We start from the raw sequence: 18018 nt of genomic DNA on the forward strand, positions 1-18018 counted from the left end.
GCCCGTGGTTGAAAATCAAGTACTGCTTACTCCTCATTCCCTGCTGCTCAAGGGGTACATGTTAGCCACAGAATAATTCTTAAAACATTAATGATCGTAGCCACTCCTCTCTCTCTTTAGCCTTTATAAGTACTTATTATCTTAATCCATACCACTTAAAAAAAACTTAATCAATTTAATTTTTTTAACTCCCTTTATCATTAGCTTTTTGTATGGCTACTTGAACTGTGGTTTTCAAAGTGTGGTCCCTGGACCAGCAGCTTTGCGTCCCAAACTCTGGGGGCGGGGCCCAGTAGTGTGTGTTTCCACAAGCCTCCTGGCATCTTCGTGACACAGCTCTTCCCTTCGCCATTATACTGTAAAGCCAGGACGGGGAGAAACTCACAAGAACTTGGGGCGGGCCTCCAGAAAGCAACCCTGTCAGAAAAGGCCATCCATATGTTAGCACCACAGACCTGCCTGAGGGACACACCCCTGGAAGACAACTGACTTGGATCGGGGAGGAAGTGATTGCCCGACATAATCAGTAAATTGCAAAGAGATGAACAGAAGCATCTGCTACTAACATTTTCAAAGCTACATTTTTCACAGGTACATTCCAGAGTGTAACAAACCACTTCCACATGCGGGGGCTGATCTCCCTACGATATATCTTACCTGCTTTTTGTGTCAGCACAGATTTCTTTAGAAGTTAAAGTTCACTTCAAAGTCATAGAGTGCAGCCAGAAACTTTTTCAGGTGCAACAATGAGCCTTCAGAGATGTCGGTGAGCAAGGCCCCAGGAAAACTGTGAATTAGGGAGGGCGGCCGGGGCTGACCTGCCTCAGTGCTCCTCTCACTGCCCTCCCCCTTTAATTACCTAGAATCCCCCAGGAACCTCATTACCAAGTCGATGCTGCTGCCCCCAACCCCGAAGAGGCTCTGAGTTCATTGTTCTGGGTGGAGTCTATGCATTTGGCATTTTTAGAAAGCATCTTGTGTTCTTCTACTCCACAGACCAATCCTAGAACCACTGGATTAAATGAATGTTTCTGGAGTACTTCCCAACGTGTGAGTCCCTGGGCAAGGCAATGGGAGATTCAAAAGAGCACAAGGCAGAAGGGAGTGACTTCAAGAGGCACAGAATGATGGAAGGTGGAGCAAACAGAGACAGCGAACTAGAACCCACAGCAGACTGTACGGGCCATGGTGGGCTGCCCACAATTTGTGATCTGCCACAAAGGCAGGGTAGAGAGCCTTCTGAATGGGTCTGAGTGGATACAGCTCCACAGAGGAAACTGGCTTCGAATTTGGCTTTGGAGAATTTTTAGCAGACAAGGCAGAAAAAGCATTTTGGCCAGAGAAAACAAAACCAATAAAAAACATGGAGAAAAGCCTGACCAGGCGGTGGTGCAGTGGATAGAGCGTCTGACTGGGATGCAGAAGACCCAGGTTCGAGACCCCAAGGTCACCAGCTTGAGCACATGAGCTCATCTGGGTTGAGCAAAAAAAGCTCACCAGCTCGGACCTAAGGCCTCTGAGCAAGGGGTCACTCGGTCTGCTGAAGGCCCGCGGTCAAGGCACATATGAGAAAGCAATCAATAAACAACTAGGTGTCACAACAAGAAACTGATGATTGATGCTTCTCATCTCTCTCCATTCCTGTCTGTCTCTCCCTGTCTATCCCTCTCTCTGACTCTCTCTCTGTCCCTGTAAAAAAACAAACAAACAACAACAACAACAACAAAAAAAAACATGGAGACAAGAGAGTTTAAGAATTTTATAATGAACAAAATGAACTAACAAGTCAAATAGAGACAGGTTCATACATAGAGAACATGCTGACAGCTGTCGGAGGGTGTGCTGGGTGAGGGAGAGGGAGGGACAGAGAAAGAAAGAAAGGAAGAAAGGAAGGAAGGAAGGAAGGAAGGAAGGAAGGAAGGAAGGAAGGAAGGAAGGAAGGAAGGAAGGAGAGAAAGGGAACAGAAAAATGAACAAACTCATGGATACGGACAACAGTGTGGTGACTGCTGGAGTGGGGGAGGTGGAGGAGGGTACAGGGGTACATGGTGGTGGACGAAGGCTTGACTTGGGGCGGGTGAACACACAATATAGTGTACAGAGGTGTGCTGTAGAATTGGGTTACCGAAATCTGTATAATTATGTTGACCAGTGTCATCACAATAAATTCAATAAAAAAAAAGAATTTTGGAGGAATCAGTAAATACTGTATAGTTGTTGTATATAGGGTGTGAGGTTAACATATATAGAGAAGGTCATCTAGGCCAGATGTTAAAGGATTTTTTGAATGCCATGGTAACAGTTTGAATCTTATTCTCAATAAAAAGTAATATCATATGTAGTTTAGAAAGAATGTATCATTTGGAAGATAACTGCTATTTTTACTGATGGAAGTGTTGTGAACTACATTTAGCCAATCAAGTGAACACACTGATCCTTTTAGTTGCTGTGTTACAAGTTCCTGTGCTAGACACTATGAGGAATTAAAAAAAATGCCAAGGCAACAATTTATAATTGTATCAAGTAGATTGTTGAACCTTATACTCACATCTTATCATTCCATTATATAAATAAATATTTGTGGGTTAAATAGTCAATCTCTGTTGTTGCTACTGATAATTGTTGTTTAACAATAATAAAAGCAGTTTCTATGTGGTGAGAGCAGCCCCCGGAGCCGCGCGAAGCCTTCGCCCAGGGGCTGGTTGTGTACAGCTGCGCTGAAACACTCTGGACCTGGAGGGAATGGCTGTGCCCCGAAGACCATCCTTACTAAGGACTGCATTCCTTGGCAAGCGCCCTCCTCACAGAGGTTTCCGTAGATCAGGCACCTTCCCATGATGATATCTGGGATGCAGGTACTTGTGTGAGCATTCGTATGCAGATGTATTTGTTTGGATTTCCTTTTATTCAGGAAAGAAGGCTCAGTCACTCTTCCTTTGTCATCAGTACAAGCAATAACTCCGCCCTCTCCCAACATGCACAGAAAACTCCAATTATTGACCTCTCTTACATGGGTTGGACCTGGCACTGATGTGGTGAGATCTGAGAGCACGATGCAGCATGACTCAGCACTGTGAGGTGCCTGCAAATTCACTTTGGGTAGGTCATTTCAGCTAAGTCTAAATTTCTTCATCTGAAAAGTAGAAGAAATAAAAGTACCTGTGTCACAGAAATTTAAGAAGGTTAAATGAATGACAGTGCCAGAACTGTAAGCTATTATCACTAAATGGCATGCAAGGCCTTGTGCTAGATGAAGGGAATGGAGAGCTCAGTGGCCAGCCAGTGGCATACAGCCCCTGGGTTGCATGTGCTCAGTGGCCAGCCAGTGGCATACAGCCCCTGGGTGGCATATGCTCAGTGGCCAGCCAGTGGCATACAGCCCCTGGGTTGCATGTGCTCAGTGACCAGCCAGTGGCATACAGCCCCTGGGTGGCATACAGCCCCTGGGTTGCATACACTCAGTGACCAGCCAGTGGCATACAGCCCCTGGGTTGCATGTGCTCAGTGACCAGCCAGTAGCATACAGCCCCTGGGTGGCATACGTTCAGTGACCAGCCAGTGGCATACAGCCCCTGGGTTGCATACGCTCAGTGGCCAGCCAGTGGCATACAGCCCCTGGGTTGCACCCAACTTGCCTTCCCAACCTTCTCCACGTAGGAGACCTCTGACCTGCTGGCTGGGACCTGCTGAGTCCTGAGCCAAAGAGGATAAAGCCTGATATGGCGTGAGGGCCCCCTTCCACAAGTTTTGTCTGGACTTGATCCTGCCAAAGACCCAGGACATCTATGTGGCCCCTAACCTGTAGGATGGGGCCACAAGCCAAGGAATACTGTGGCCTCTGGAAGCTGGAAAAGGCAAGGAAACAGATTTGTCTCCAGAGCTACAGAAAGAACCAGCCCTGCTGACAACACCTTGATGTCAGCCCGGGAAACTGATTTCAGACCTCTGGCATCCAACCATGAAAGAAAAAATTTGTGTTGTGTTAAGCAACCAAGTTTACAGTAATTTGTTACAGCAGTCATAGAAACAAACACCATAAGATTAGAAAAAGAAATTAGAACAAGACCTTGATGGTCAGTATTCCGTGAGATATTATCCCCCAGGGCTTACTGAAAAGATGGGTGGATTCCTGCTTCAAACTGGACAGGTCGCTTCTAATCAAGGCAGTTACCATAATTTAAAAATTCCCTCTTTCAGCGACACCATTCTACACACCACAATATTCCTTCCCAGAGGGAACCATTTGCAATACGGATGTCAGACCAGTTGAGATCCAAGTTCATCACAGCCATTCAGATTTTTGTGATGGACAGCCGGCCACCTCTGGGAAGCCCCACACCAGGAAGGCTGACTTATTCTTTTCCTCCTGCACGTGTAATCCACCTTGTGGCCCAGACCAAGGCTATCAACAATAGCGTGTTTACACCCAGCTTCCTGGGCTTCCTGCACAGGCCCTGAAGATGGCTGAACCCACCTCGACTGCCCCAGCCACCTTGCACCTTGCACAATGGCTTTAGGGAGGCCAAACAATGCTACCAAAAATTTGGAGTATGAACATTCCTGGTACTTCAGCTAACTGCTAAGATGAGACCTAACACAGTTCATTGTAAAAAAAATAAAAACTTTAGGATGAAACATCCTCACCTGAAAGACTCAAACCAAGAAAAACTCATTTTAAATAAGTTATTTTTCTTTTTCATGTTTAATTTTAATGTTAGGTGTAATAAGTGAATACATGTGTTTTACAAATATTTACAAAAGATATAACTATGAGCAAATATAAAAGCCCCCTTAACTGACTCCTCTTTAAAATCTCCCTCCCCTCCCCTCTTCACCAGTTCTCCTGTGAATGTCACTTCTAACTTCAGGGTACAACTCGAAATGTACCTACTCTGTGACCCTTCATCACCTCCCACCCAGACATTTCTTCTTTCCTGCAAGCCTGGTGCACCCTCTGCTCGGTAGGAGTGGCCTGTCATTCCTGCCTTGAGGACAGATACTGGGGCCTACCCCTCCTTGACATCCCCTGAAACACTGACCACCAGGAATTGCTTTCTAGTGAACACGTGCATGAGGCATGTTGGTGAACCTCAGAAACAATCCTGTGTGGGAAAGGAAGCTGAAGTCCCAGGCATGTTAGATGTCGAACATCCACAGCACGTGGATGAAGAAGTCTGCTGAAAATCTAGTAGTTACTTACCTTCATCACTTCCTCCAAAAGGAAATGGAAATAAAGGAATAGAAAAGTTCTGAACCCCAAATGACAAGGAAATGGAAAGACGTGATTACAGTAGATGAGAAGAGAGCAACACAGTTTTGGAAGGAGAAAGCAGATAGACAAGTGGGAACTAAAATGTGACTGTGAATAAAGTGACTATGGAGTCAAAAAGATGCCACTGATTTCAATCAATACACCTCTGGAGAGGCAGAGACTGAAGGGTGTATCTCCAGTGGCTAGCATGTGGGTGGCACCTGGAAACAGGAGGACTGGGTCGGGTTTACATGAGAATTAAATCCCAGAGTCATCCCCTAATCCGAGCTAACAAATACTGCCTTTCCACCGTCTGGCCACAAAACAGCTCTACCCTCTGGAGAGACTGTGGATTTGAGGACCCCAGGCCCAATTAAAGGCAGGGGCGAGGCACCAGGTTAGAGGGAGGGGCATGTAAGTGAACATCTGCAGGTGAGATGGCAAAAGCCTCAACTAGCCCCACTCAGCAGCCAGAGCTCTGGAGCCAGACGCACATTCCCCAGGCGGGGGTGGAGAGGTCTGACCAGAAAACTGCTCAGCAGCAGGGGAGGAGAAACCTTCTCATCCTGGAGCCCAGTGAGACAGCCAGGTCCTCGCCCAGGAATCCTAAAGCAACAGCCATGGGTTAAGGAACACTCCTCCCTCCCCGCCCAAGCACAGCCACCAAACACACACAGGTTCCTATCAGCTCTTTAGGGTCTCAACTTAAAGATGAAGCTCCGTCCCATTCACTCACACTAAGACATTTGCACTAAGTTTCTAATATGAGTCCAAACCAGAGAAAGAGAGAGAGAGAGGGAGAGAGAGCGAGAGAGAGAGCAAAGTTGCTCAGAGTAAACCAAGGCAATTGAGGAATCAAAAAATATATTTTTTAAAGAATGGCTATTCTCAGCTATAAGAAGGGACAATTAAATCTGCTGTTTTGTTGTAAGGTTTCTAACACGACTTGATGCTGCTTGTCAGAGAAGCAGCGTAGTCTGGAGCCCATGAGCCCAAACGCACGTGTGGATTTCAGCTCTGATTCTCATTGACGCTGGCTTCTCCGTGCCTCAGTTTCCCCTTTCAACCAAGAATGATAATAATGCTTAAATCAGTTAATAAATACAAGCACTTCAATGAGTGGTACTTAGTGTTGTATAAGCATGCTGCTCACAAAAATTAGGGGTTATTTCAAAATGAAATGTCCCCTAATTTTTGTGAGCAGAAGATTTGTTATCATCAAACTAGACACACACATAACTTAAAAACTAAACTAGAGGCCCTGGCCGGTTGGCTCAGCGGTAGAGCGTCAGCCTGGCATGCAGGGGACCCGGGTTCGATTCCCAGCCAGGGCACATAGGAGAAGCGCCCATTTGCTTCTCCACCCCCCACCCCCTCCTTCCTCTCTGTCTCTCTCTTCCCCTCCCGCAGCCAAGGCTCCATTGGAGCAAAGATGGCCCGGGCGCTGGGGATGGCTCCTTGGCCTCTGCCCCAGGCGCTAGAGTGGCTCTGGTCATGGCGGAGCGACGCCCCAGAGGGGCAGAGCATCACCCCCTGGTGGGCAGAGCGTCGCCCCTGGTGGGCGTGCCGGGTGGATCCCGGTCGGGCGCATGCGGGAGTCTGTCTGACTGTCTCTCCCCATTTCCAGCTTCAAAAAAAAAAAAAAAACTAAACTAGACAAAAGTCAAGGACTATGCGTATAGTATGCTTTGAGCTCTACTTCTGAACATTCTGTTCTGTCTTCCTTTAAAGTAATAGTCAGAAATTTGGGTTCATTTTTCCCTAAATTTAGCAATCTCTGTCCCTTTTTCTCCTCACTGAAAATGTCAGTGACTGGTGCCAGGTGGGTCCTGAAAATATCAGGGGAGGGGGGGATGGACATGGTGTAAAGTGTGTGACTGTCTAACCACTATGCTGTCCACCTGAAACTGATACAAAATAGTATGGAATGCAAACTGCAATTTAAAAAATAAATAATAAGTTTAAAAAGAACAAAGTAACAAAATTTTTTTAAAATGTCAGCAAGCAGAGGAACTACCAAGAGGGCTGGAGGATTCGGCATCCTCACCTACGGCCCTGACTGGTGTCTAAGGAGTGGTCCGCACCATCATTTAAGCCCTCCCTTGGCTGGAGACCCCAGCATCTGCCCAGAGTGCACCAAGCCAGCCTTTGGGTGTGTGCTTTTCAAAGCACCAAGTTGTAAGTCATCCTAGACCACTGTGGTCGTTGTGGAAAGATTTGTTGTCCAGCCAGGGTTCCAGAAAGAACCCTTTGTGTTTCAAAGTGAATGAAAGACGCATGAAGACACATTCTACGAAGCAGCTCATCACTAGGTCCCCAAGGACCCTCCCTTACCGTCCCCTCTTCCTTGCTTGTGCCTTCTTCTGACCATCACCCTGTGGGGTCATTACACAGTGGGAAAGCTAGACGGCTGCTTCTGTGTCACTCTCTGAGTTTTCTCTGTCTTATCAGCTAATGCCAGCCTCACATCAGCACCCACACAAGAGGGAGAACCGTGCTCCCCTGTGGTCTTGGCATGACCTCTCCCACTACCCCACAGTAGAGCACGCATGTATACCACAGTGGGACCGAAGTGCTTGCATTACGCAATGTGGTGAGTCTGCTCACGGCTCTGACATCTACTCACTTTGAGACCTTGCATAAATATTGTCAGCTCTCCAGACCTCAGCCTGCTGCACTGTGAAATCTAAACATTGGACTAACTCGAAGGTCACATGCTCTCATTTGACGCTGGGTGAGCAAGGGTTGAGGACGTGAGGGACCTGTACAAGATAACACACCAAATTAGAAGTGGGGCTCGAACCCCGTCTCCTGAACGCATGACATCACTCTTTCCACGGAGCTTGATTGCACTGGATATCTGAGGCATCACCTCCCAGTCACAGACTCTCCCACATGAAAACCCAAATGCTGTTCGGGGACCCACAGAAAGAGCTATTCCCTTCAGTGTAATGATTCCTCCCCAAGGCTTTCGCTCTAGGTTTTGATCTTACCAAAAAACTCCCAGCTAAAGGAACAAACAACAGATTAAAAGCTCCAAATCTGTGGAAACAACCCTTTACTTGCATCTGCAGTCAAATCAGCACACCTGACAGCAAGTTCTGACACAAAGTCAAAGACTCACCCTGCCGAAGATACGCCACTCCGGAGCCTCCTGGGAAGGGAGCAGCCTCTGAACGAGCAACGGAGAGGGAAAGCCAACTGGTCCCTTCCCCACCCCCTCCCCTGCCCACATCCACCCAAAGGCCAGTCTCTAACAAGCTTCTGGCAACTCTGATGGAGACAGCTTAAGGTCCAGGAGCGGACCGGGAACAGCACACACTCTGGCAATCATTTTCCTTTCCTGTGAGCCCAGACTTCAGTGGGCGTGCAACGTGGCATTTTGCCTCTGATTTCAACCACTTCTTTTGCAACTCAGCAAATACCAGCCTGCACCTGCACAAGACCAGCCAGCCCCAAGTCCCCTGCCTCCTTGGCGCAGAGAGACCCTTGGTGACCCGGCCATCTCCATCCCAGGACACAAGGACCAGGCCACAGATGACGTGTAGGACAAGGCAGGAAGGTTTATTCTGCACCGCTCTCTTCCCTTTAAGCCAAGGGGAGCAGATGGGCCTCCGATTCTGCCGAAAGCAGCCTCAGAAATCTTCAAGGACGGACAAGCCGTTTGACTTTTAAGCCACTCACAGCAGCTGTTAGAAATTAACATTATGTATTCTGGTCTCTGTGTCATTGCTAGAGATGAAAAGTCTAGAACACAAGCTAAGGGAACATTAGAGCATATTTTCTTTATTCTCTGGTTTTCCCTGGTTTTCTTGTTTCACCTCCCTCACTTACCCTCCACTTAACTGACCAGGGATAGAAAGCATGTCTCTGAATATATCCTGCCCTCATAAGGAATTATCAGGGCTCCTCGCAGTCTTCAGCATCAAGTCCCTGACCTTCAGATGACCCCGCTGGCTTCTTCTCCTGCTCCTTCCCTGCCTTGCCTGGTTCAGCCACTCAGAGCCATGCAGAGTGCAGCTTCTCTCCTACCTCTGCATTGTCGAATGTGCAGGTCCCTGTACTGAGAACACCTCTTCCCAAGTCTCAGCAGAAAGGCCTCCTGATTCAGAAAGCCCTCCAAAGAGGGTACTGAACTACTTGGGAGTCACTGGGTTCTTAAAACGACCTCTATCAAGATATATTTTCTCAGTCTCTCAAGTTAGATCATGAGCACTTTATCGGAGATAGTAACTTTCTTCTCCCGTCCTCAGCACCCACTGAATAGAATGTGTTCAGTGAATATTGATTCAGTAGTTTTTAAGGGTAGGAAGAAACCACAAAAGTGGCTTGTGAGTGATGGAATAAACCAAAAAACTGTATTTCCCCAACTTAAGGAGTTCATGCTGTACTTTTCATCACAACATAAGAAACATAGTCAATAATTCTGTTATAATTATGTATGGTTATCTGGTGAGTACTAGACTTGGGGTGGGGAGCAAATCACTTTAGAAACAGAAAACAACAAAAAAAATATCTGTGCTTTGTTTTCAGGCACATGCAAGTCTAAATGTCAATGATGTCAACCTGGGACTGTCTTTAAATAATCCATCATGCCCAGCAGTCCCCCAGGGGCAGTCCGCTGCCCTGCTGTTCCCTCCCGCTCCCTCCTGTCCCGTTTCCTCCCTCAGGCTGTACCCACTGCCCTGCAGGCTTCCCCTGCTCCTGGAGGCACGCGGAGGGGACTGGGTCCTGCCTGACCTTGCTTGCTCCAGGTGCGTGAGTCCCTCCCGACGTACATACAGATAGGAGCCCCGGGAAAAGCTCACTTATGGTTTCAGCAGGACGGCTGCACCTGTGACTCAGGGACGGTGATGGCCTCTGGAGGCCTCCACATTTCTCACATGGTTCTGTGAAAACAAGCCCTTGTTAGTGCCTTATCAAGGTGGACCCAGGAGATGGGGGTATAAAACGAGGTCTGAAGGTGGAGGTTAGAAAGGATCATTAGTTCACTTTTTTATTCCAGTTCCTCCAGCCTAGAACGTTCACTTTGCAACAGATAGGTTGAGCCAATGTGTATATAGGCCGATTGATCTGAGCCTGAGGTTTCCTTAAAATTAATCAATAATCACCTTCCAGGAAACACTGGCTTTAGCTAGAATGTGACATGGCCTCCAAATTTGGGATCAGCTGTTTCCAAGGAAGTCTGTTTTTGGAAAGGGGTCACCAGCACACCCAATAGACACTCTGGCGAGTTCGTGAATTGCAACAATATAAAAAGGCAGACCCGGTTTGAATTACCAGGCGCTGATTCCTCAGTGGGGCTCTGGTCACACTCGCTACACAAACCATCTGGAGCCTCTCTCTGGCACTCGGTTACTTACTCGCGGCCCCAGGTGGAATCAGAGCCCATAATTCACCGATGTCCGCCCTCTTCTCCACAGACAGCTCCATACTTCATCTCAGCAGTCACTCCGTGGCCATCCGTCAGCCGTTCCAATTGGGGGATCACTTGCCAAAGTGTATGTTTCTCTTTGGGGATTATCATTATAAATTAATGTTTTACATTTTGGGACTAGTTCGCCATTTCCCAGAGTTTTGCATTTTCTTTTTTCCCCCCTCTAAATCTCACATGTCTCTAACTTACAAAGGACCCACTTATTTCTCCTGTTTTTTTTCTTCCTCCCTTCATATAAAATCCTGGTGACCACAAGATCACATGCTCCAACCCCTTTAACTTCTCTGGGATGTTAATACCAAACAAGCCAACCAACAGTGGTAAAAAACCCCACCAGCTCAAGGCCCTCCATGAGGAACACCACTGCTTATCATTTAAGACTGAACATGGTACTAAGTCTCTCTGTGCCTCAGTTTATCAGAAGGTGAGGCGTAATCCCCATACCGGACAGTGCTGAGCCACAGCAAAGAAAGAACCGTCCTGGAGCACGAAAGTTGAAAGACAGGCAAAGGTGTGATGTGTCTTGAGACTTGGAGAATTACAAGGATTTAGGGAGCAGGTGGAGGAGCAGGAAGGGGGAACAGTGAAAAGACACTGGAGAGTCCCACAGTGAAAGCTGTGAGCACCACGACCAAGAAGTTTGGATGTTATTTTCAAGGTGATAGAAAGTCATTGATGGTTTTAAGAAGGGGAGTCACATGGTTTAGACTTTATTTTTAGAAACACCCTTGTTAGAAATGTGGAGGTTGGCCCTGGCCGGTTAGCTCAGCGGTAGAGCGTCGGCCTAAAGTGCAGGAGTCCCGGGTTTGATTCCCGGCCAGGGCACACAGTAGAAGCGCCCATCTGCTTCTCCCCCCCTCCCCCTCTCCTTCCTCTCTGTCTCTCTCTTCCCCTCCCGCAGCGAGGCTCCATTGGAGCAAAGATGGCCTGGGCGCTGGGGATGGCTCCTTGGCCTCTGCCCCAGGCGCTAGAGTGGCTCTGGACGCAACAGAGCGACGCCCCAGAGGGGCAGAGCATCGCCCCCTGGTGGGCAGAGCATCGCCCCTGGTGGGCGTGCCGGGTGGATCCCGGTCGGGCGCATGCGGGAGTCTGTCTGACTGCCTCCCCGTTTCCACCTTCGGAAAAATGAAAAAAAAAAGAAAGAAAAAAAAACCGAAATGTGGAGGTTGAATTAGAGATGCAGAAATAAAGGGAGAGAATCCACTTATGGGGCTAGAGTGGTCGGGCAGGGGAGAAGGGAAGAAAGCCTGGACTAAGGCAACAGGACGGGGCCAAGCGGAGGGGCAGCTGAGAGATCTCGCGAGCGGTTCTGAGGAGGATGGAAGAAATGACACGGGTAAACTCTCAAGTCTCTGGCTCGGACAGCTGGATGAACAGCAGTGCCATTCACCAATAAAGGGGACAGAGGGAGTTTTCCAGAGAAGGTGGAATGAGAGAAAGGAGTTTAATTTGGGGATATTTTGAGTGAGTGCCTATGGGATACCCTAAAGGAGTTCCCAGTTGGCAGGAGAATTTTCAGGAGAAAAGGAGAGATGTGTGTGTAGAAAGTGTGTGTAAACTGAAAACACAGGGACTGTAAGCCCATCCAGGGAGCGAGTATAGGATCAGCAGAGGGGAGAGTCAGCCAGGAGATCCTGGGTACTCCCTGCCCAAAGGAGGACAGAGCTTTGGGGAAAGAGTGTGTCAGCTACACTGCACTTCAGTCCTGTAGAGCAGAACCCTGAGAGAAGTGGGCTGGGGACGAATCAGAAGGGGCCATCAATGTGGCCAGTGAATGCATTTCAGGAGGCTCAGCATGAAAGAGGAGAGATTGGGCTGGAGATTAGGGGTTGGTGGGTGTGGGTTGTACTTGGGATAATTTTAGATTTACAAAGAAGTTGCAAAAAAAAAAAACCAAAACCAAAATAGTCGAGTTCCCACATTGTTAACATCTTACATTATCATGCTACATTTATCAAAAACTCAGAAATCAACATTGGTACATCACTATTAACTAACTTCCAGAACACCCTTCTTCAGTCCCAAGATCCAACCCACGGTTCCACATTGCATTCAGTCACCTTATCTCCCCAGCACCCTTGGCTCAGCCTTCCTTTGCTTTTCCATGGCTTTGATATGCTGGAGGTGTACTGGCTAAGCGCCCTATAGAATGTCTTCCAATTTTAACTTTTTCTCATGGTTAGACCGGGGTTATGGGTTTGGGGAAATAATACTATAGTGGTCGCCCCCCACCCCCATCACTTCATATCAGGATGTACAACAATAATGATATTAACTTTGGTCACTTGGTTAAGGTGGTGTCTGCCGGGCTCCTCCACTAGGAAGCTTCTACCTGTCCTAAGCCTACTCTATTCTTTGGAAGTAACTGACTCCAGCACACCTCTTGTTTTATTTTCAAGATAACAAAGATCTTTCCAATTCAGCCTGTAATCTTGATGACTACTGCTTTTACCTGAAAACTACAACACGTGGAGTGTCCAGCACACAACAGAGCACTTAGTCATACCAGATGGTATTTCTTCATTTGTTATTTCATATGCGTTATTCAAGGTTCTGGGCAAAAACAGCTCCATGACTGTCCTGGGACTCATTATTTCACCCTTTCCTCCACTCATTTGGTTACCTTATCCTATGATTTTTATTGATTAAACAACTCTTAAATTCAGTCACAGGTGATAATTGACAAAACTTCGTCAGATTAACTGATCCCTATCTGCCTTCCTTTGCCTCCAGCTAGAACCCCATCCTCATTCCTGATCCTGGTATACACAGAAAGACAGCAAACAGAACCAAACTCCCAAGAACTTGCTCTGTCCATTGTTGGACTCTAGTGTGTTAAGGGGGAACTCAGCGTGGAGGCACCATGCAGCACAGGGACCTGTCTGCCTTCTCCAACTGCTCCTCAGCCTATGGGCTGAGAAAACTCATCTTGGCTCAGAAGTTTAGTGCTCATTCTGAAGAAATGGCTCATAAAAAGCCCCATTTCTGGCTTTTCTCACAGAAACTCCCAAGGACTGTGTTTGAACAAGAATTCTCTCGTTCCTTCATGACTCTGCTTATAGGATGCTTGTAGGCTGGGTCCCTTCTCAGGAGAGATCTGGGTTCCAGGCCTGGTTCTGTCACTAATTTGCTCTGGGGACCAGAGGTAACTGTTCCAACTTCCAAACGCAAGTTCCAGCTTCTAAATGTCTGACTCTCCCCCGTTGTTACCTCGTGTTTTGGGCATCAGTACAATGAAGGGGTGGGTTGATCACAACGGACTCAGTACAGTCCACCAGCTACTCTACTAGTGGCTACCATCTGATTTTATTTCTGGGACTTCTCCGTTACAGTCGTAGAACAGTGTGACTGGTTTGGGAAATGCTACATGGGAAGTCATATCTCAGCAGAGTCACATGGAAAAGGAATTAGGGCTGCACAGGTCAAATTCCAGCTTGGTGAGTCGTGTGAGATAAATGTGGGGAAGCCCAGTGGAAAGAAGGGGGTCCTAACCTCTCGAGAGACGTGCAGCCCCGGGGCCTCCAGCCCCAAGCCATCAAGTGGGGTTAGCTTGCAGTTGAGCTCACATGACAGATGGCTCTTTGGGCCTCCAGGGTGTTTGTTCTCCAGCCATCCCTGGGTTGTCAAGCTGCAAACAAAAGCAGTGCATCCCTCTCACCTCCTCTCCGGAATTCTTCCTGGCTTTCATAACCTCCAAAGCTGAAGACAGGGCATAATCATTCGTGGGTCTCCCACCCCATGCCTATCTAAGTGAACCATATTTTTCTTAAATGCAAAAACACAGGGCACATGACCTGACAGAATATTTTTGCTAATCATGATTGCGAAGACAGTTTAGGAAATATAGATGGTACTAAGATATCATTATTTCCACATTACTTCAATAGTTTCTAGCATCTTTTTAGAATTGAAATTGAGACTGTCTTAGAAAGTTTGGATGCAGGGCTGCCTTGCAGACTTCCCTATCTTCTGTGCTTCCCTCTTATTGTTCCAGGACACTACTGCAAGGAACTAACATGCTATTGAGGGGAAAGAGGAGTAAGAAAAGCACCTGGTCAAACTTCCTCGCAGGCAGTAGAGACTGCGGCACCATGAGGTTAGAGGGGCATGGATGGTGCCTCTGGTCCCAAGTGTTAGAGCTGCTGATCCTTAAAATCCAATCATCAGACGTTCAGAACTTTGACACTAAATTTTATCCAGAGTTGAACAAAGTCCCCACGAGCTGTCTTCAATCACTGCTATCTGTAGTGGAAGGATTTGATATCAGGTGGGAGATTACTAGAGGATGGCACATATTATGTGTCTAAGACGAGACGGTTGGCATCGGACCCTTGCCCACTACAAGGTCCTTAAGAAAGGGCCAGCTCCTCCCTGATGGCATCTCAGAGTGTGAGATCCTCGGACTCGCCACAATCCCAGACAGAAAGAGCTATAGACCCTGGGGGACATGGCCAATCTTCATCCATTGCAGCGGAAGAAACTGGGCGTCTCCACCACTACTCATAAGAGCATGGCTTGGGAATCCAGAGCCCTGAATTCTAAACTTGGGATCCTCCACAGTAAAAGTAGAAGGCAGACAGCACAATCCTACATCTTGCCTGGATGTCACCCAGGACAATTCATGATTACTTTAGATTAAGCAGATATTTTTCCAGAATGACAGGACACATTGTGACTCATGGGTAACATGAATGTCTGGGATGTGAGAGGATGAGGAGAGAGCAGGGAACTGAAGATATGAAGGCATCCATAGGGGTGGTGAGACTCTCTGTATGTGGTCCATACGACTTCTCTGAATCGCTCCAGGAAAAACGTGTGTCCCTCCCCTCTGTCTATGATGCATACTTCTGCTATACTAGCTCACATTCTATTTTGTCTTAGGACTCCCCCAATCACTTTCATTGAAAAGCAAAATCATCTAAAACCCAACATTTTATTTAATCCCCACTGCCCTCGGAAAAACAAACAACAAAAAAGTACCAGACTAACTTGCCAGGAATTCCCACCTTCATTTTCTAGGAAGATCCTCGAAGCTCAGTGACTTACAAGGTCCCACATACAAAACTTCATGGGGTCAGCTGTAGCTGGAACCCTTGCTTCCACCAGTTATTTGGAGCGTTAGGGCTGCTTGAAGCTGTCAAGCAAATCCTGCTAAATACTTATTTTACCGCTCTCATCAACTGGCCAAGCCACTGCTCCACAGAGCTGACCAAGGTAAAGCTTAGAGTTGGGTTACCTGCACTGCCATGGCAGGATGGTAGCGTTTGCTGCTCGTCACTTTGGAGAGCCCACCTAGCCTCCCAGGCTTCTGAGTGGCTTTGAGCTGAGCAGCTGGGGGCTCTAGGCTTCCCCCTAATTCAATCTGTGCAGCTCCACTTTTATCTGCTTTATTTATTGGTCTCTCTGTAGGTATTAAAAAGTGTGTGAGAACCACTGTAGGGCAAGTTCTAGTGTGCAGTGTTATTTCCAGCCTGGACCCAAGTTCCCGTTTCTTTACATGACATGTTCATAAATCTCTGCTTTGGTCTCCAATAGAAGAGGGGCGACAGAAGCAGCCCATTGGTCTTCAAGACATAATGTCACCTGTCACATCAGGATGCCTCCAGGGGATCTTAAATCCAGAGGAACACGTGAATAGTCATTTCACGTCCTCAAACCCTTCAGATGAGAGGAGCCTCATTACTATGTGTGCACAGTAGCTAGTATTTTACATAGACTAACTGGCCTGTTTTCATTCCTTTTAAATACCCAAAGGCATCCTACCTACACGAGTAGCTGAAGGCCCACAAACCGTGCTCATAAAACTGTTTGCACACTACGCAAGTGCTAAGGAGCACCTGAAACCACTTTGCTTCTATTTGTTCTGCCCCCTAATATGCACACTGGTATATTAGTGTTTCTTTTGAATCCCCCTGGGTTTGGATATTATACACCCACGTTTTACTTCAAATTGAGTTTTCACAGCTGGATTATAAGCCAATGGAAATGTTGACCCAGCACCAACTATATCATTCCAAACAGGTGTTGCTTTAATTAGCCTTATCGTAAAACAAAAATTAAAGGAAAACATTTTAATGTACCCAAAGAGTTTCTTAAGGTCTTAAAGGGAGCAGGCAAATTGTGGAGGACTTTTAAGCCTTATCTCCTTTTCTCAGAGGCTCTCTTAAAAAATTCAACAACACTTCTGAAGCTCCAATAACAACTCAATGTTTTAAGAGGAGGAAAAAAAAATTCTGGCTTCCCTGGCATGTTTGCCAGTGCGGGAGAAAGTTTTCAAGGGAAGTGAGAGAGGCCTCCCCAGTGCAGTCACCTGGATCATACATGTCCTCATCTCAGGCAGGAAGAAGACAAAAAGGCATCTTGAAATGTCATGCCTCACCTTAAAGGGGACTATCACTATTTTTCAGGCAACGACAGGAGTTTTGTGTGATTTCACTTGAGTATAGAAACTGTATCTATTGTGTACTGACTAGAGAGGTGGAAAGAAGATTGCAAAAATCCTCCCTTTGAGGAGTCAAGCTCATAGTCATACACACATGAAACCACTTACAGAACAAGTTAAAAGAGAATATGAATGAGCTCAGGTGGGCTGACATTTCAGTAAGAGAGCACAAACTTTCTTTGGCCTCAGGAAGTACAGGATGATTTCCTAGAGAAAGCAGATTGACAGGTGAGCTGCAGAGATTGAATAAGGAGAGAGAAGCCAGCAGAGCATCTCAAGCACAGGGAGACAGCATCAGGCAAGCTATGGAGCAGTGGTTCTCCACGTTAGTGTATCCCAGTCACTGGGAGGGCTGGTTAAAATGGATTGCTGGGCCCGCAGCAATTCTAATTCAGTGGGCCTGGAAGGAGGGTCCAAGAATTTGCATTTTTATCACATTCCCAGCTGATGCAGATGCTGCTGGTCCATGGACCACACAGCATACAATTATACTCCCAGCTTTGATTGATTTGAGTGAGAAGATACCAAACAAAATCACCAAAGGGAAAAGGTACATGTGGCAGAGTTTGGAAGGAGCCAGGCTCCAATCTCAAGAGTTCTCTCCTCATGGAATCACACAGTCTGTGCTGAATTCCTGCAGTGGCAAGTTGTGACAACACGTGTCAAATGCTTGTCTGCCAGGGAACGTCATCAGAGACTCAACACCCAGGATATTGATTGAGTGCTGGTCATAAAGACACCCTCTGTCTGACACAAACCAGCATTCCAGACTCCCAGGAAAAAAGCAGGCGTTCACCATGAATCATATTGTTTGCACAGTTTAGGTCCAGTGAGCCACTCTTCTCAGTTCATGCAATGGTGGGGAACTTCCCAAATTCATGTTCCTAA

The 18018-nt window shown here is 47.1% G+C and overlaps 1 long non-coding RNA gene and 1 other non-coding gene across 2 annotated transcripts in view; both read left to right on the plus strand.

Moving 5' to 3' along the window:
- Positions 1–18018, plus strand: part of LOC136406838 (uncharacterized) — a 389340-nt gene that overhangs the window by 298697 nt on the left and 72625 nt on the right. The gene's annotated exons all lie outside the window — the stretch shown is intronic.
- On the plus strand, positions 11438–11513 carry TRNAF-AAA (transfer RNA phenylalanine (anticodon AAA)). The gene has a single exon. It is a non-coding gene; the product is annotated as a tRNA-Phe (tRNA).

The sequence above is a fragment of the Saccopteryx leptura genome, chromosome 5 (genome assembly GCF_036850995.1).
Source record: "Saccopteryx leptura isolate mSacLep1 chromosome 5, mSacLep1_pri_phased_curated, whole genome shotgun sequence".
NCBI classification, from domain to species: Eukaryota; Metazoa; Chordata; class Mammalia; order Chiroptera; family Emballonuridae; genus Saccopteryx; species Saccopteryx leptura.